Source organism: Somniosus microcephalus, unplaced genomic scaffold, assembly GCF_052327205.1.
Source record: "Somniosus microcephalus isolate GS21.2 unplaced genomic scaffold, FLI_Smic_1.0 scaffold106, whole genome shotgun sequence".
Taxonomy (NCBI): domain Eukaryota; kingdom Metazoa; phylum Chordata; class Chondrichthyes; order Squaliformes; family Somniosidae; genus Somniosus; species Somniosus microcephalus.
Window position 1 is genome coordinate 445,321 of NW_028225293.1, and position 20,712 is coordinate 466,032.

At 47.5% G+C, this 20,712-nt stretch overlaps 1 pseudogene; it reads right to left on the reverse strand.

Moving 5' to 3' along the window:
* Window positions 1-5,825, reverse strand: part of LOC147083064 (uncharacterized) — a 113,564-nt pseudogene extending 107,739 nt beyond the window's left edge.
* Between the last annotated feature and the right edge of the window lie 14,887 nt (window positions 5,826-20,712).

Genomic DNA, 20,712 nt, shown 5'->3' on the forward strand with positions numbered 1-20,712 from the left:
GCAAACTTGGAGATATTACATCTCGTTCCCTCGTCTAGATCATATATATATATATTGTGAATAGCTGGGGTCCTAGGACCGATCCCTGCAGTACCCCACGAGTCACTGCCTGCCACTCGGAAAAAGAGCCGTTTATTCCAACTCTTTGCTTCCTGTCTGCCAACCAGTTCTTTATCCAAGTCAGTACCTTGCCCCCAATCCCATGTGCCTTAACTTTACATGCTGTTCTCTTATGCGGCACCTTATCAAAAGCCTTCTGAAAGTCCAAATACACCACATCCACTGGTTCTCCCTTATCTATTCTACCAGTTACATCCTCAAAAAATTCCAGTAGATTAGTCAAGCACGATTTACCTTTTGTAAATCCATGTTGACTTTGTCCGATCCTGTCACTGTTTTCCAAGTGCTCTGCTATTACATCTTTCATAATGGACTCTAGCATTTTCCCCACGACCGATGTCAGGCTTACCGGTCTGTAATTCCCCGTTTTCTCTCTTCCAACTTTTTTGAATAGTGGGGTAACATTAGCTACCCTCCAATCCATGGGAACTGTTCCAGAGTCTATCGAATTTTGGAAGATGACCAGCAATTCTGTCCCTCTAGTGCTACTTGTCTCTCCCAGTCCTCTCTTCACCTTGTTTCTCCTCTCTTATGTTTCATCCTGGTGCCCATCCCCCTGTCAAATTAATTTAAACCCTCCCCCACAACACTAGTTAACCGTCCCATGAGGACATTGGTCCCAGCTCTGTTGAGGTGCAACCTGTCCACCTTGGACAGGTCCCTCCTGCCCCAGAACTGGTCCCTCCTGCCCCAGGAATCTGAAGTCCTGCAATATTTCTCTTTCAGGTACTTATCGAATTCCCTTTTGAAAGCGGTGATTGAATCTGCCTCCACCACCCTTTCAGGCAGTGCATTCCAGATCCTAACCACTCGCTGCGTAAAAAAGTTTTTCCTCATGTCGCCTTTGGTTCAGCAGCAGCTGGGGTCTGAAAATCAGCTTCACTGCCCCTGGGCTGGGAAAGGGAAACATGAGGCAACATTCTCCCTCTTACCCCTCTCTACACTCCTTTTACAGGGTTTTAGAAGTGGAGCATTTACAGACAGGAAGCTCAGACCAAACATCACGTCAAGAACAGACAGACTCGCTCGATTCATCAGGACCTGATTCAATCGCTCCTCCAATCTGCTGGCACCTCAGAGAGTTCACACTAATGAGAGACATTTTAAATGTTCTGAGTGTGGGAAGAGCTTCAAAATCTACAAGTACCCAAAGAGACACCAGTGGCTACACACTGGGGAGAGCCCATTCACCGGCCCTGTGTTCCAGAAGGGATTCACTCAGTCATCTGCTCCCATGATACACCAGCAAATTCACACTAGGGTGAGACCTTTAACCCACTCCATGTGTGGGCAGGGATTAATTGCACCCTCCGTGCTGCTGAGACACCAGCTTGTCCACACCGATGTGAGACCGTTGACCTGCTCCGTGTTTTTGAAGCGATTCTCTCATTCTGCCACCCTCCTGAGACACCAGTTTGTTCACAGTGATGAGAGACCGATTAGATGTTCTGACTGTGGAAAGAGATTTAAAAGGTCCCAGGATCTGAAGAGACACCAGCTGGAGAGAGCAGGAGAGATTCTGTTCACCTGCTCAGTGTGTGGGAAGGGATTCACTCGGTCCTCAAATCTGCTGGCACACCAGCGCGTTCACACTGGGGAGAGGCCAGGGAAACATTCCGACTGTGGAAAAAGCTTTCAAATGTCCCAGGAGCTGAAGGGACACCAGCTGGAGAGAGCAGGAAAGAGGCCATTCACCTGCTCCGTGTGTGGGAAGGGATTCACTCGGTCATTCCACCTACTGAGACACCAGCGAGTTCACACTGGGGAGAGGCCGTTCACCTGCTCCGTGTGTGGGAAGGGATTCACTCAGTCGTCCAACCTACTGATACACCAGCGAGTTCACACTGATGAGAGACCATTTAAATGTTCTGACTGTGGGAAAAGGTTTAAAAGGTCCAGAGATCTGAAGGTACACCAGCGAGTTCACACTGGGGAGAAGGTGTTCACCTGCTCCGTGTGCAGGAAGGGATTCACTCAGTCATCCAACCTGGTGAGACACCAGCAAGTTCACACTGATGAGAGACCATTTAAGTGTTCTGACTGTGGAAAGAGCTTTAAAAGCTCTGGGGAGCTGAAAGAACACCAGCGAGTTCACACCGATCAGAGACCATTTACATGTTCTGTCTGTGGGATGAGCTTTAAAAGCTCCAGGAATCTGAACGGACACCAGCGAGTTCACACTGGGGCAAGACCATTCACCTGCTCCGTGTGTGGGAAGGGATTCACTCAGTCGTCCAACCTGCTGACACACCAGCAAGTTCACACTGATGAGAGACCATTTAAATGTTCTGACTGTGGGAAGACATTTAAATGTTCGAAGGGCCTGAAGAGACACCAGCGGGAGAGAGAAGGAAAGAGACTGTTCACCTGCTCTGTGTGTGGCAAAGGATTCACTCGGTCATCCCACCTGCTGACACACCAGCGAGTTCACATTGTTCTGTAGCGCAGGGCCCTGGAGACAGCTGGGGTGACATGAACATGGAATGGATGAATGTTTTATAAATTCTTGTACTGCTGTTTAATCTTTAAGATTGTTGTGCTGATGATTCCCTTTGTTTCACTGTTCATAGAAACATAGAAGATAGGAGCTGAAGTAGGCCATTCGGCCCCTCGAGCCTGCTCTGCCATTCAATGAGATCATGGCTGATCATCCAAATTCAGTACCGTCCCTGCCTTCTCCCCATATCCCTTTAGCCTTAAGAAATATATCCAACTCCTTCTTGAATATATTTAATGAATTGGCCTCTACTGCCTTCTGTGGTAGAGAATTCCACAGGTTCACCACTCTCTGGGTGAAGAAATTCCTCCTCATCTCTGTCCTAAATGGCTTACCCATTATCCTTAGATGGTGTTACATAGAATGTACAGCACAGCAACAGGCCATTCGGCCCAACTGGTCCATGCCAGTGTTTATGCCCCACACCCACCCTACTTCAATTAACCCGATCAACATCTCCTCCCATTCCTTTCTCCCTTGTGTGGCTTCCCCATAAATCCATCTGTGCTGTTCACCTCAACTACTCCCTGTGGTAGCGAGTTCCCCATTCTCACCATTCTCTGGGTAAAAATTTTTATTCTGAATTCCCTCCTGGATTTATTAGTGACTTTTATATTTATAGCCACATAAACATGATGAGATTTTGTTAAGCTGACCAGTATGTTGTTGTACTTTGTCTTTTTCTGATGAATGAAACATTACTGAGCCCCTGTACCCGTGTTATGGGATGAAGTGCCAGACAAGTGAAGGCACAACGTCCGGGTGTGAATCTGATAACCTCACGGACCGTATAGGTGTGATAACCAGACGGGCTTGTGGTTATAGTCTGGTCACAGATGGACTAAATTCCCTGAATTAGCAGGAGTTCAGGAGGCGGTCAACAGACGGGTCCAAACAATCCCATTTCCTGAGCGGTAACCAAGCTTGTGTATAAGAACAGGCCACTTAAGCCGTTGTCAGTTGGAACAGACTCGAGAAGATCGCGCGCGAATCCACTGTACTTCTATTCTCCAGATTGAGGGAATTATCACCCGATCTGTGTTATGCAGCGCTCTTAATAAAGTCTGGAGAGACAATTTGTGTTCTTGTGAGCTTGATTATCTGGTATCCGAAACCCTGGGACTCCCGATCATTAGAGTCAACCTCAGTGTGTGGAAAGGGATTCCCTGGTGTATCCCACCCGCTGACACACCAGAGTGTCCACAGTGTGACTGCGGTGGGTCGATTCCACTGTTTCCGATGCCTTTAATCACATCCAGGACTGAACCATGTTAATTCAGGCAACTGGGGCTTGTTAATGTTAAAAGCCCCCAATAACTGGGCTGGATTTAAAGATTATTCCCTGTTCTCTCAGTACTAGTGAGCAGAGAGAAGCTGATGTTATAGAATCATAGAGCACAGTAGGATGCCTTTCGGCCCATCGTGCTGGTGCCGGCTCTCTGAAAGAGCGATGCAATTAATCCCACTGCCCTGCTCTTTCCCCACAGTCCTGCAAATTTCTGCCTTTAGTATATATCCAATTCCCTTTTTGAAAGTTAGTATTGAATCTGCTTCCGCCTCCCATTCAGGCAGTGCATTCCAGGTCATCACAATTCGCTGTGTAAAAAAAGTCTCCTCATTTCCTCTCTCGATTCTTTTGCCAATGATCTGAAATCTGTGTCCTCTTGTTACCGACCCTCCTGCCAGTGACAACAGCTTCTCCTTGTTTGCTCGATCAAAACCCCTCATAATTTTGAGCACCTTGATCACAGCTCCACTTAACCGTCTCTGCTCCAAGTTATATTGCCATTGTTTTGTGAATTGTTGCTGTGATCGAGGTGCTGGATGTCCGTGCCTGGGGAATGGGACATTCTATCCTCGTGAGCTCCGAGTGTCAGCATCCAGCAATCTCTGGTCAGGGACTGTCTTTTTAAACTGCCTCACCTGAGCTTTTTGACTCCCTGATTTCATTATTAAACATTTCCGAGTTTTTGCAGAGTGACCAAGGCTGAACAGATAAATGTGAGGTATTACATTTTGGTAGGAAGAATGGGGAGGTCACATCACTGGGAGGGTGCGAGTCTAGGTGGGGTAGAGGAACAAAGGGATCTCGGAGTACAAATACACAAATCACTAAAAGTTGGGACACAGGTTAGCAAGGCCATAAAAAAAGCAAACCAAGCACTAGGGTTTATTTCTAGAGGGATAGAATTGAAAAGTAGTGAAGTTATGCTAAACCTGTATCGAACCTTGGTTAGACCACACTTAGAGTACTGCGTACAGTTCTGGTCGCCATATTATAAAAAGGATATAGAGGCACTGGAGAGGGTGCAGAGAAGATTTACAAGGATGATACCAGAAATGCGAGGGTATACATATCAGGAAAGGATGAACAGGCTGGGTCTCTTTTCTCTTGAAAACAGAAGGCTGAGGGGTGACCTAATAGAGGTCTTTAAAATTATGAAAAATGTTGATAGAGTGGATACAGAGAGAATGTTTCCACTTGTGGGGAAGAGCATAACTAGAGGCCTCAATATAAGATAGTCGCCAAGAAATCCAATAGGGAATTCAGAAGAAACTTCTTTACCCAGAGAGTGGTGAGAATGTGGAACTCGCTGCCACAGGGAGTGGTTGAAGCGAATAGTATCGATGCATTTAAGGGGAGGCTAGACAAGCATATGAGGGAGAAGGGAATCGAGGGTTATGCTGATAGATTTAGATGAGGAAAGACAGGAGGAGGCTCGAGTGGAGCATAAACACCGGCATGGACTGGTTGGGCCGAATGGCCTGTTTCTGTGCCGTATATCCGATGTAATCCTATGTCAAGTATCCCAGCTGGCTTAGCTCCAGGCACTTTAGCTCAGTGGGCAGCACTCTCACCTCTGAGTCAGAAGGTCGTGGGTTCAAGTCCCAGTCCAGAGACTTGAGCATAAAAATCTAGGCTGACACTCCAGTACTGAGAGAGTGCTGCACTGTCAGAGGTGCCGTCTTTCGGATGAAATGTTAAACCGAGGCCCCCGTCTGCTCTTTCAGGTGGATGTAAAAGATCCCATGGCACTACATTGAAGGAGAGCAGGGGCACCTGACCGCAGGCAACGGGCGGGATTGACGTGTCCACTGACCAATAGGGAGAGAGATCGCGGGAGCTGTGGGTGGGTGACGTGTGTGGGGACGTCGTGATGTCATGACATCAACACCACTTGGTATTATTTACCTTTTGTAAATCCATGTTGACTTTGTCCGATCCGGTCACTGTTTTCCAAGTGCTCTGCTGTTACATCTTTTATAATGGACTCTAGCATTTTCCCCACTACCGATGTCAGGCTTACCGGTCTATAATTCCCTGTTTTCTCTCTACCACCTTTTTTGAATAGTGGGGTAACATTAGCTATCCTCCAATCCATGGGTACTGTTCCAGAGTCTATCGAATGTTGGAAGATGACCAACAATGCATCTACTATTTCTAGGGCCACTTCCTTAAGTACCCTAGGATGTAGATTATCAGGCCCTGGGGATTTATCAGCCTTCAATCCCGTCAATTTCCCTAACACCATTTTTCTACAAATACTGACTTCATTCAATTCCTCCCTCTCATTAGACCCTATGTACACCGACATCTCTGGGAAGTTATTTGTGTCCTCCTTTGTGAAGACAGAACAAAAGTATGTATTTAATTAGTCTGCCTTTTCTTTGTTCCCCATTATAAATTCCCCTGATTCTGACTGCAAGGGAGCTACGCTTGACTTCACCAATCTTCCTCTTCACATATCTATAGAAGCTTTTACAGTCAGTTTTTATGTTCCTTGCAAGCTTACTCTCATGATCTATTTTCCCCCTCTTAATTAATCCCTTTGTCCTTCGCTGAATCCTAAACTGCTCCCATTCCTCAGGTTTGCTGCTTTTTCTGGCCAAATTAAATGTCCTCCTTGGATCTTATGCTATCACTAATTTCCCTTGTTAGCCACGGTTGAGTCACCTTTTTTGTTTTATTTTTATGCCAAACTGGGATGAACAAATTCTGTAGTTCATCCATGCGATCTTTAAATGTTTGCCATTGCCTATCCACCTTCAACCCTTTAAGTAACGTTCCCCAATCCATCCTAGCCAACTCGCGCCTCAGACCATCATAGTTTCCTTTATTTAAATTCAGGGCCCTAGTCTCTGAGTCAACTACTTCACTCTCCATTTTAATGAAGAATTCTATCATATTATACTCGCTCTTCCCCAAGGGGCCTTGCACATCAAGATTGCTAATTAATCCTTTCTCATTACATAATACCCAGCCTAAGATGGCCTGATCTCTAGTTGGTTCCTCGACATATTGGTCCAGGAAACCATCCCGTATACACTCTAGGAATTCCTCCTCCACAGTATTGTTACTAATTTGGTTAGCCCAATCTATATGTAGATTAAAGTCACCCATGATAACTGCTGTGCCCTTATTGCACGCATCTCTAATTTCCTGTTTAATGCCATCTCCAACCTCAGCTTTACTGTTACAACTCCCACTAACGTTTTCTGCCCCTTGGTATTTCTCAGCTCTGCCCATACAGATTCCACATCAGAGCTAATATCCTTCCTTATTATTGTGTTAATCTCCTCTTTAACCAGCAATGCTACCCCACCTCCTGCAATACCCACAAGCCCCCGCGCTCCAGATTGAATTTTTTGAGGGGGTGACTAGGTGTGTGGATGAGGGTAGTGCAGTTGATGTAGTCTACATGGACTTCAGTAAGGCTTTTGACAAAGTCCCACATGGGAGACTGGTCAAGAAGGTAAGAGCCCATGGGATCCAGGGCAACTTGGCACATTGGATCCAAAATTGGCTTAGTGGCAGGAGGCAAAGGGTGATGGTCGAAGGTTGTTTTTGTGACTGGAAGCCTGTGTCCAGTGGTGTACCGCAGGGATCGGTGCTGGGTCCTTTGCTGTTTGTAGTGTACATTAATGATTTAGATATAAATGTAGGAGGTATGATCAGTAAATTCGCAGATGACACAAAAATTGGTGGAGTGGTAAATAGCGAGGAGGGAAGCTTCAGGCTACAGGACGATATAGCGGGTTGGTCAGATGGGCAGAACAGTGGCAAATGGAATTTAACCCTGAAAAGTGTGAGGTAATGCACTTTCGGAGGACTAACAAGGCAAGGGAATACACAATGAATGGTAGGACCCTAGGAAGGACAGAGGATCAGAGGGACCTTAGTGTGCATGTACATAGATCCCTGAAGGCAGCAGGACAGGTGGCTAAGGTGGTTAAAAAGACCTATGGGATACTTATATTCTATGCCTCGGCTGATGAAGGCAAGAGCAGGGAGGTTATGATGGAGCTGTGCAAAATGCTAGTTAGGCCACAGCTGGAATACTGTGTGCAGTTCTGGTCACCACACTATAGGAAGGATGTGATTGCATGGGAGAGAGTGCAGAGGAGATGCACCAGGAAGGTTTTTTTTAGTTCCATTGTGTATGCGTGTGTATTATTTGTGTCCGCATGCGTGCGTTCACTTGAGCGTTCGATTGTTCGTACATTAAGGCTTTAACACTAAATAACACCACAATATACAAAGTCCCATAACCATATCAGAAATCAATTAAAACTTCAAGTAAACTACTTTTAACCAGAAACCCGAAACTTCTTCAACAAAACAAGTAAATACCAGTTCTACGCCAGTCCTATTGGCACTCTAATAACTCCTCGTTTTCACTTATCTAACCATCTAATGTCATGATCCCAGGAAGTTACCTGGACTGGAGCGCTTCAGCTATGAAGAGAGACTGGACAGGCTGGGGTTGTTTTCCTTAGAGCAGAGAAGGCTGAGGAGGGACCTGATTGAGGTGTACAAAATTATGAGGGGCATAGATAGGGTAGATAGAAAGGAACTTTTCCCCTTAGTAGGGGGGTCAATAACCAGGGGGCATAGTTTCAAGGTAAGGGGCAGGAGGTTTAGAGGGGGTTTGAGGAAAAACTTTTTCACCCAGAGGGTGGTTGGAATCTGGAACTCACTGCCTGAAAGGGTGGTAGAGGCAGGAACCCTCACAACATTCAAGAAGCATTTAGATGAGCACTTGAAACGCCATAGCATACAAGGCTACGGACCAAGTGCTGGAAAATGGGATTAGAATACTCAGGGCTTGATGGCCGGCGCGGACATGATGGGCCAAAGGGCCTCTTTCTGTGCTGTATAAATCTATGCTCAGCACACACCCCGCCTGAGAGTCCGGATCACCGGCGGAAAGTGAGTTTTATTTGTTTTTTTTATATATAGCGGAGAGAAGCACGGGCGGGGAGATAAATAAAAAGAAAATACAAACCGCACCGTCCCAGCACCCTCCCGGCACCGAGCGGAGCGGATTGAGCCCAATCCACCTCACTGACTTGGCCCTGAACTCAAATCAAGTCTCATCAAAGTCTCATCAAATGACATCCTTTGTGACTGTGACAAAGGTAAACTATCTCTCCTCAACCAATCAGGGTGCCCGAGGGGCGGCACTTCCACCACCTGCTTCTCCCGCTGCTGAGAGAAGTGGAATGCAGCAGAGGGCGCTCTTCTGAGTTTGGGGCTCAGGCCTGTTAGTGGAGCAGTGCAGAGGGAACTTTACTCTGCACTGGGCTTTACTCCCTCAGCACTGCACTGGAGGGGCAGCACAGAGTTTTAGACTCGAGTCTCTGGAGTGGGACTTCAACCCACAACCTTCTGACTCAGAGGAGTGCTGCCGCCTGAGCCACAGCTGACACTCTGTATCTAACCCATGCTGTACCTGCCCTGGGAGTGTTTGATGGGACAGTGTAGAGGGAGCTTTACTCTGTATCTAACCCGTGCTGTACCTGCCCTGGGAGTGTTTGATGGGACAGTGTAGAGGGAGCTTTACTCTGTATCTAACCCGGGCTGGACCTGCCCTGGGAGTGTTTGATGGGACACTGTAGAGGGAGCTTTACTCTGTATCTAACCCCTGCTGTACCTGCCCTGGGAGTGTTTGATGGGACAGTGTAGAGGGAGCTTTACTCTGTATCTAACCCCTGCTGTACCTGCCATGGAAGAATCACGCGAGACTCTAGAACTGATATAAATGATCTTTATTGACATTCAGACATGATTATTTCACCCAATAACAAAGTCATACAACCTTATTCTGGGAAGCAGCACTCAGAACCGAGAGTGATCAGGACCATATTCTGGGAGAGTCTAACCACCTCCCCTCGACATTCAACAGCATTAGCATCACCGAATCTCCCACCATCCTGGGGGTCATAATTGACCAGAAACTTAACTGGACCACCCACATATATACTGTGGCAACAAGAGCGCATCAGAGGCTGGGTAATCTGCAGCAAGTGTCTCACCTCCTGACTCCCCAAAGCCTTTCCACCATCTACAAGACACAAGTCAGGAGTGTGATGGAATACTCTCCACTTGCCTGGATGAGTACAGCTCCAACAACACTGAAGAAGCTCAACACCATTGTGGCAATATGGTGTTGTGGCAATAACGGAAACGAGCTTAAAAACGGTGAGGACTGGGCACTTAATATTCAAGGGTACAAGGTGTTCAGAAAAGATAGGGAAGGAAAAAAGGGAGGTGGGTTGGCAGTGCTGATTAAGGATGACATTGTAGTGTTGGAAAGGGAGCATGATCTTGAGGGGACAAGGGCAGAATCCATGTGGTTAGAGTTGAGGAGCAAAAAGGGTTTGATCACGCTATTGGGGGTATTCTATAGGCCTCCAACTAGTGAGAGGGAGGTAGAGGAGCAAATCTGCAGGGAAATCGCAGAGACATGCAAGAGCTATAGAGTGGTGATACTGGTGGACTTTAATTACCCAAATATCGATTGGGATAATGCTAGGGTAAAGGGAAAGGAGGGGGAGGAATTTCTGAAATGTGTTCAGGAGAATTTCCTTGACCAGTATGTTCTTGGCCCAACGAGGAAGGAGGCATTGCTGGATCTGGTGCTGGGGAATGAGGTGGGCCAGGTCGACCAAGTGTCTGTGGGAGAACACTTAGGTACGAGTGATCATCGTATCATAAGATTTAGATTAGCAATGGAGAGGAGCAAGGAACAATCTAGAGTAGAACTTCTAAACTGGAATAGGGCTAACTTCAATGGGATGCGAAAGGATCGAGCCAGGGTAAAATGGAACCAAAGACTGACAAGAAAATCTGTAATGGAACAATGGGTGATCTTTAAGGAGGAGATGTTCCAAGTACAGGCCAGGTACATTCCAACAAGAGGGAAGGGTAAGGGAACCAAAACAAGGGCTCCTTGGATGACGAGGATGATTGAGAAGATGATGAAACAAAAAATGATGAATGTCAGGTGAATTCTTCAAGGGAGAACCAGACCAAATACAATAAGTTGAGAGAGGAAGTGAAGATGAAAATAAGATTGGCAAAGAGCGAATGAGAGTAGAATGGCGGTTAACATAAAAGGGAACCCAAAAACCTTCTACCGGCATGTAAACAGTAAGTGTGTAGTAATAGGTGGGGTGAGGCCTATTAGGGACAAAGAAGGTGATATATGCTTAGAGGCGCAAGGCAAGGTTAGAATACTCAATGAGTACTTTGTATCGGTGTTTACTAAGGAGGTGGATGCTGACAAAATATCGGTAGAAGTGGAAAAGGTAGAAGCAATGGAAGGGGTGAAAATTGATAGACAGGGTGTACTAGAAAGACTGGGTATGCTCAGAGTGGGTAAGTCACCTGGTCCAGATGGCTTGCATCCCAGGTTGCTAAGGGAATTGGGGGAGGAGATAGCGGAAGGGCTTACCATAATTTTTCAGTCTTCCCTAGATGCGGAGGAGGTGCCTGTGGATTGGAAAGTGGCAAATGTGACACCATTGTACAAGAAAGGCTGTAAGGACAATCCTAGGAACTACAGGCCGGACAGTTTAACATCAGTGGTGGGTAAACTTTTAGAAACAATAATCAAGCAAAAAATTAACGGGCACTTGGAGAGGTTTAAGCTAATTAAGGAGAGCCAACACGGATTTGTAAAAGGCAGATCGTGTTTGACTAATTTAATTGAATTTTTTGATGAAGTAACAGAGAGGATTGATGAAGGGATGTTGTCTACATGGATTTTAGGAAGGCGTTTGACAAAGTACCACATAGAAGGCTGGTTAACAAAATTGAGGCTCATGGAATAGGTGGGTCAGTGGCAGCTTGGAAAAGATATTGGCTTAAGGGCAGAAAACAGCGAGTTGTGGTAAATGGCTGTTTTTCAGACTGGAGGATGGTAGACAGTGGTGTTCCCCCAAGGGTCAGTGCTGGGGCCACTGCTTTTTTTGATATATATATAAGTGACCTGGATATTGGAATACAGAGTAGAATTTCTAAATTTGCCGATGACACCAAACTTGGGGGTGTGGCAAACAGTGAGGATGATACCAATCGGCTGCAACAGGACATAGAAAGGCTAGCAGAATGGGCAGACAAGTGGCAGATGGAATTTAATACAGAGAAGTGTGAGGTGATGCATTTTGGAGAAGGGACAGCGAGAGGCAATATACACTTAATGGCACAGTTTTAAAGTGTGTGCAGGGACAGAGGGACCTGGGAGTTAAGATCCCTGAAGATGGAGGGACACATTGAGAGAGTGGTTAGCAAAGCATATGGGATCTTGGGCTTCATAAATAAAGGTATTGAGTACAAAAGTAGAGAAGTTATGCTGAACCTTTATAAAGCGCTGGTTAGGCCGCAACTGGAGTATTGCGTCCAGTTCTGGTCACCACACTTTAGGAAGGATGTGAAGGCCCTTGAGAGAGTGCAGAGGAGGTTTACCAGAATGGTTCCGGGGATGGGGGATCTTAGCTACAAGGACAGGTTGGAGAAGCTGGATTTGTTTTCATTAGAGCAAAGGAGGTTGAGGGGTGATTTGATAGAGGTGTACAAGATTATGACGGGTTTGGATAGGCTAGATGGGGAAAGGCTGTCCCCACTAGTTGATGGTACAAGGACTAGGGGACACAGATTTAAGGTTTTGGGCAACAGATACAAGGGGGGATGTGAAAAAAAACTTTTTTACGCAGCGAGTGATGAGGACCTGGAACTCGCTGCCGACGGAAGTGGTGGAAGCGGAGACACTGAGGCCTAGAAATTGGGTATAGCCCCGCATGAGGCGTTAGAACTGGCGATGCGCAAAGTTTATAGCCAGACGAAACTTATCGCCGCCTGGCGCGATATTGGGTTGCATCGCCCCCAAAGGGGATTCAGGCACAAAATCAGCCATTGCACGGTGCTCTTAAGGCGCAAAAGGTCAGGCGCTACTCAATATCGACGCGGACGGGCGCAGCGCAGGTGAACTCAATTACGGGAAAGCACGAGACCTCCAGGCGCCGGCCGGCTCTTAAAGGGGTGGGTCAGTCAGCCTGAGCTTCAACACCCAACGCCCTGTAGGCCTCAGATTCGGCGCTCGCCCTTGTCTGGCGGTACAAACTTGTTCATCATGGAGAAGGTTAGGCAGAGAGCAGAGCGCTTCAGCACTGAGGCTCTGGACCACTTGGTGGCTGCAGTTGAACACAGTCGAGAGGTCCTGTATCCGGATAATGGCAAGAGGCCGAATCAGAAGGCTTATCGACGATCTTGGAGGGAGGTTGCTGTGAGGGTCAACTCCAGCAGCATGGCGACCAGGACCCCTGTTCAGTGCAGGAAGAAATTCAACGACCTCACACGGATCGTTAGGGTGAGTGATGGTTTACCAAACTTGTGCTTCCCTCCATCTGCAGCTGACTTCGGGCACCCTGCTGCAATGATGCACCAATGGCCATCTGTCAGTATGCACCCATGGCCCTTTCTGGGCACACACATGGACAGATGTCTCAAGGCCTCATGTAAGGGCTCTTGCACCATGGGGGGCATGTGATGAGGTCTCAAGGCCTCATGTAAGGGCTCTTGCACCATGGGGGGCATGCGATGAGGTCTCAAGGCATCGTGTAACAGAACCTCCCCTTCTTTCCCCTGCAGTCCAAGCTGGCGATGATTCGAAAGGAGCAGCGTCGAACCGGTGGCGGACCTGCACAAGTGGTCACTCTCACGGATCTGGAGGAGAGAGTGCACCAGATACTTGGAGGACGTCTGTCTGGTCCAGTGACCACTGCATCTGCCGACCCCATTACCGACAGCGAGGGTAAGACTCTCACCTTTTTCACCTGTTGCCTTCCACTTGGTCCCCCCGCCAGCATGCATCCTCAGTGTGCAGCCATGTCAGAGCCTTGCCGCAATCTGGCATGCCTTTCAGCAAAGCTGTCCTTTTGCTAAAGCCACTCTTTCACCTCCCACTTTCAGATGAAGGAACTCGGGCTCAATGCGCTGAAGCTGCCAGTGCCAGTGCCACCGGAGGCGAGGACCAGGAGGAATCCGGAGCAGCCATTGCAGAATCCGGGGAGCTGAGACATCTGCAGACTGGGGATAGTAGTCCCCTGGAGGGGAGGGGGGGTGGCTCTGAGGATGAACCAGTTGCCGGACCAAGCGGCATGCAGCAACGCACGGGGGTAGGCAAGTTCGGCCACCGTCTCCCCGCAGGGCAAGGCAGGTCGTCATGACTGCTGCACAGAGTGCAGATGAGGTCCGTCGCCTGGCTGAGATGAGCAAACAGGCCCGGGTCAGACACACGGAGCTGATGGCTGCAGTGGAGAAGATGCCTGAGTCAATAGATTCATTGGCTAGGAGTATGTTGGGCTTCGGGGCAACAATGGAGAGGACTCTGCAGGGCTTTGGGGCAACAATGGAGAGGACTCTCCAGGTGTTCGGGGAAACAATGGACAGGTCTATCCAGGGCTTCGGGGCCACAATGGACAGGACTATCCAGGGCTTCGGCCCAACAATGGAGAGGACTGTCCACGGCTTTGAGTCAGCAATGGAAAGGACTGTTCAGGGCTTCGGACAATCCCTGGAAAGGTCTGTGCAGGGCTTGTCCAAGGCAGTGGAGCGGTCGGCACCTGCCTTGTCCGAAGCCATGGGAAGAACTGTCCAGGCCTTCGCCGAAGCACTGGCACCTGGCACACAGGTCCTCACTGTTGCCACGCAGTCACTTGCTGGGCTCCTCCACAGCCAGATTGACGCAACGCGATCTCTCACTGCAGCCACCCTCTCTGCATCAGATAGGATCACCCCGGGCCCTTCCACTCCCGTACAAGGCCAGGAATCAGTGGAGCATGCGATTGTGGTGGATGAGCCGAGCCACTCCCCTCAGATAGCCAGTGTGTCATCCGACTGTGGTGCAGGTGTCCTCTCTCGGCAGGAGACCACTGCACATGCCAGCGCTGGGACGCCTGCATTGCAGCTGCCACCACCTGCAGGCCACACTGCTTCCAGCCATGGTCACAGTAAGCATCCTGCGTCCGCACCCTCCAAGCCCAGAGGTCGGCCAGGCCGTCCCTCAGGGGCTTCTGCGCTTCCAGACAGTCAGCAAGCGTCCCCCAGCCTTGAGCCCGCCACTGGGGTCCAATTACGTAGGAGCAGCGGGGAGGGAAGGGGCCGGGCGTGAAAGAGAAGTCGTTCTCCCTCAAGGGGCCAGTTGTAGAGGGAGGTGCTGAGACGTTTGTTTGTCCAAATTCAAGGACACCCTCACCTGCTGTTATATTTGCAGAAGGTTTGTTGAGTTTTGCGGCTTTGCCGAACAGTTCACAGTTATTTTGAAAGTTATGGTTTCTGCTCACATTACGTTGTTTAGCTGTAATGAAAGACTTTTGTGTCAATAAACAGAAGTTTCAATGTTGCATGGTGCATGTGACTACTTTCAGTGATGCTGGCATTCAGAGGCCCTCAAACATCCAAAGTGCGCATGAGTTAAGACTCTCATCATTCCACCACAGGGTTGTCGACACGAGTCCAGAGGAGCCTCTGACGTATGGACCTTCCACTTTCAGCAGCCCTTCCATCTTCCTCCTCCTCTGCCTGCTTGTGCAGGGTCCGAGGGAAGGTAATGAATTGACGCGTTCGCCTATAAAGGGCATCTGTCACTTGCCGGATGCAACAGCGGACTGCAGCCTGAGCGACAGTCGCATTGTCCCCAATGGCTGACTGAAAGGATCCGTTGGCATAAAAATGGAGGCCATCAGTCAGTGTAACCATCACGGACAGAGAGGTTCTGCAGCGTTCACGCGGCTGCAGATCCTGACCAAGCAGGTGGCACCGATCAGTAACAATGTCCCTCCAGATTCGGAGCCTTCGCAAACACTGCTCCTCCGACATGTCAAGGCTCGTCACCTGCTGCCTAAAGACCCTCGCAGCATCCTGTCGGATTGGCCAACCTCCATTGCCCCTCCTCATTCTGGCCAATCCCGGCCTTCTCTCCCGCCATCTCTCTGCCCCTTCACAGTGTTGGGCGATGAGGCCGTCGCCCTCCAAACAAGCTCCCATTCCGATGCCAGCTGGTCAAAAGGCTTTTAGGTGTAGTGCTGCAAGTGCTTCGGACAGGGTTGAAGGTCCCAAGTACTGTAAAGCTAAATTCCCAGAACTCCGCTCCACATTAGCTCGCCAACTCTCTCTAGCAGCGATCGCAATGAGCAGGCCAAGTGGCAGAAGATTCTGCACTAGAGCTGTCCCCTTTAAATAGCGCCGCCCTACTCCGAGAAGGGCCTGTTAGCCCTCCCTCGAACTGTCACTAATAGCGCTGGGCGCTAAGGCTCCGGGCGCCACCCAATATGCGCTCAGGCGCTCCCAAAAGGTGTTGCACACTGAAATGACATCATGAGCTGCTTGCGCTCACGGGTGCGCGCAAACACTTAGCGCAGGTGCTAAATGTATAGTCAATATCTGAGTTGGCGCTATCCTCATAGCGTTCGCCCCAACATAGGGATTCGTCCCAATTCTAGGTCTCTTTAGGCGCTCAGCGTCGGCGTTACCAACCCAATTTCTAGGCCTCAATGTTTTCAAGGGGAGACTGGATAGGCACTTGAGGGTGTTGAAACGGATTTTTTGGTCCTCAATCTGGTTCAGTACAAACACTGAGTCGAATACTGGTTTAGTTCAACAGTTGTTTTATTCTGTCGTCCCGGGAGACTTACTCTGATACAGCACAGTTCTGACTCCAGCAGAGTCTCGACAGGTTCCACCAGAGCAAGCAATCTTTCATACTGTGGGTCACATTATTATACTTTACTTTTGAAAAGACATTAACACATCTTACAGTCTGCACCAATCCCGAGCTGGGCACGTACACATTTAAATTGATTTCCTGGCCTGGCAGTTTGAAATAAAGAAGTCACATTTCATTGAATGGTTTATAGTTTAGGAAATATGCGGGTAATGGTTTCACGATCACCTAATCAGTATGGTAATGCGTTTTCAATAATGGTAATGTGTTTTCTGATCGCCTATTGTCTGTATATCCTCTGCACTCCGCCCTACACTGTTTCCACCAGCAAGGTGTGACATCGTGGGTGCCAGCCATATTAGCAGCCACAGATCAGTTTAGCTTTTCCCGAGTTAACATGATCATCTCTTACAATATGCAAGTGACTCAGCGATGTCGACATTGCACCACCATTTTAGGCTAACAGGGTCCTCCATTTTAGGTTGGCAGGGTCCTTGGCCATGCGGAGCGAGTTGTTACCTTATTTTTGCATTCTATATTCTCATTCCCCCCTTTTATCATTCCATGATAACCATCTAAGGTACCCTGTGATTCTGGGCTTCATCCTACTGGTTCATCTCTACTTTATTGAGTCTATTATACTCCTCCTCCATTAATTCCTTCTCGACTTGCTCCTTTAACATCTCACTCGCTTCACCCTCTATACTTGGTAGTTCAATTTCCTCTGATGCTGATTTCCTTTGTACCAATTGACTTGGAATTACAGTTGCTCCTAATCTATTGCAGCCACACTTAATCAGCGTGAAAACTAGAAAAATGCACATAATAACGGCAAGTACCACCACCAGCCCATGTAGCAGAGTCTGTCCCATTGATCCTAGCCATCCTCCACTGATCCAATCAAACCAGCCATCCCCCGGCTTAGGTTTCTTATACTGGCTTACTGCATCCCGGATATGTTTGACAATGTTGGTTATGTTTTCCGAACTATCAGGGATATAAGTACAGCACTCACTTCCTATCAAGGCACAGGTTCCTCCTTTTGCAGCAAGGAGGTAATCTAAGGCCATTCGATTCTGGAGGGTAACTGTTCTAATGGCTACCATTTCGGCACTCATGTTTGCTAGAGCTTCCTCAGTGTCATTGGCAACTATCTCTAGTAGCCTTGCCAAATTCCTTGTTTCATCCATCAAATTCATTATTCCATAGGGAGGGTTTATTACGCCAAAAAATCTTTGAAAAGCTCCTAGCTCTCTTTTAGTCCTGTATTTCTTAAATTCGTGGTGTTCCCCAATCTTATTCAAGTGGTGAATGTATGGTACTACATATCCCAAATAGCAGGACCCAGTCCAATTTCGTGGAAGCCATGGGTATGCCTTATGTCCGCAAATAAAATAGGTCCCGTTATAAGCAGTTAGGTTCATATTCGTTGTAAATGTGGAAAAGCCAGACTCGCCGTTACTCCTTGTGCTTTCGTTCCATTTCCCCCCACTAGTGAGGTTTGTTAAACCAGTTGTGTTAAACCACCAAACCTCTAAGGGTGAACCTTGTTTGAGGATTGTCCAATTATGTTTACAATGACTGTTTCCGGCTTCCAGATTCCCCTCTTCTCCCTTGCTTACATTCCTTATCCAACATATCGCCCCAACGGGTCTTCCTACCCCAGTTGTGTTTGTGAGGATAAGGTACGGTGGCTTTTTGCTTGTATTATGCATGGGTTTGTACCATCCTTCAAACATGTTTAAGGGATATCCGGCACTCCTGAACTGTACTCTTTGTTCCTCCCGGTTTCTGCTCTGGGTGTCCTTACCATTAGTACTACTGCTCGTATTGTTTCTACTAACTACCCACTCAGCCATTTGAATTATATTCAATGGTATGGGTCTAAGAGGGATTCCCCCTCTGGAGTGGATTGGTATATGGCTACAGACCCAACAGTTTGTTAAGTTACAGCTTTTGGCGTATTCATAGGACATGTACAAAAAGGTGTTGATATGTAATTCCCTCTTTCTCCTAACTTCCCTTTTCTTTCTAAACCCTAAGCATCTCGGTGGATCCCTTTCCTGCAACCATGGTTCTTTAACTAATGCCTCTCTGTAACATCCTCCATTATACATCATCCATGATTCCTTTCCCTTTTCTTTGTTGGTCCTACAAGTACATTTTTGGTGCCAGCATGGCAAACCCCATCTGTTTCTATTGTCCAAATGTACTTCCCGATGTTCCTGTTTTAATAGTCCATTACAGAATTCCCATTTAGTCACGTTCCAGGATCCGAAAGCTTTAAGATTCTTGTCTTTGTACTGGAGAATATCTCTTCGGCACAGGTGGACGGTTTTTCCAGGTGTGATTTTCTTGCATTTCTTCAGTTGATTGAACGCCCCGCCCGCGAGCAGGATAACGCTCAGAAGCAGTAATAAGGTCCTCATCTTGATCCTCCGTGATCAATCAATGCGACTTATTAGTTATTAATCTGGAAAACAAACTGCTTACACAAGATCCAAAGTTAAAAACTTAAAGCTAAAATTTTAAAAATTAAAAATTAAAAATCGTATAATAAGTATAATAAAAGTAGGATTTTGGCAGGCCAAAACAATCCAAACACAACACCAGACCTCGTAAAACTGCAGTCACCTTTATCAAGGCCGAGCATGAGTTCTGTAGTCTCTTATCAATTAAAATAAAACTAATGATTGTTCGTAAAATCTACTCTATACTGTACTGAAATCTACTGATTATCTCCCCCCCTTTTGATTGGTTTCTCCAATCAATTTACAATGGTGGAAGTGCACCCATGCGCTTCTTCCCTCGACCTTAGCTGCAGTCGGGGTTGTTAGTAAGACCTGATATGGACCTTCCCACCTTGGATCTAGACTTTTACGAGTCCAGTTCTTAACCATCACATACGAACCTGGTTCAATTTTTAGAGAACCAGATAAGTCAGGAAGTTCACCATATGCAGCACGGACTTGTGAATGCAGCCCACGTAAAACCTTAGTAAGAGCCAAGACATAGGTCGTCATTTCTTCAGTCATATGGTGAAAATGCACCGTTGTAGCAGCATTTTGGTTCCAGGGAGTCTTGAGTGGTTTACCATAGATAATCTCAGCAGGGGTAAGTCGTGCTTTACCCGCGGGTGTGGTGCGGATCTGAAAGAGAGCCACAGGAAGCAATTTCAACCAGGTTAAGCCGGTTTCGGCTACCAGTTTAGCAAGTTTGTTCTTCAGAGTCTGATTGGTTCTTTCGGCAAGTCCTGCAGCCTGTGGTCGATAAGCACAATGCAATTGCTGATGAATGTTCAACTGGCTACAAAGTTCCTTGTTCACTTCGGCAGTGAAGTGAAGACCGTTGTCAGAACTTAACCGAGTTGGAATACCATACCGAGGTATGATCTCTCTCAGCAATACCTTAACAACAGTAGAGGCTTTATTGTCTGTGGTTGGATATGCCTCGATCCATTTACTAAATACATCTACAATGACAAGTACGTATTTGTAACACTGACATCTTTCCAACTCAATGTAGTCCATTTGCAGGGTCTCAAAGGGACCCTCCGGTAAAGGGGTTTTTCCCCATTCGCAAGACACTCCCTTTCCAGGGTTGTGTTGTTGACAAGTCAGGCATCGATCGCTAATGTTCTGTGCTATTGCTTGAAGCCTTGGATGCCACCAAGTACTTAGAAGCACATCACTCACTGCCCTGGCACCACAATGAGTTGCAAAGTGTACACATTCAATAACCCAAACAGCTAGCTCATCAGACATGCAAGTCTGTTCCGCGGGAGTAGTCCAGAGTTTTGATAAAGGGTTATATACACATCCCAATTCTCCCCACAAATGCTTATCACTGTTAGGAGCGTCCTCCTGCAACTTAATCACCTCTTGGATGGTTGGCATTAGTTTTTCCGAGGTAGACTGATTCTTGTTGGAATTTTTAGTCTGCCTCATAATTCGGGGCACAATCATTTGGTGACTCCTAGAAGCAATTTTGGCCGCCTCATCAGCGCGGCGGTTTCCTATATCTACCGGGTTTTGGCCAGTGGTATGGGCAGAGCATTTAATCACAGCTATCTGTTTGGGGAGTAAAAGG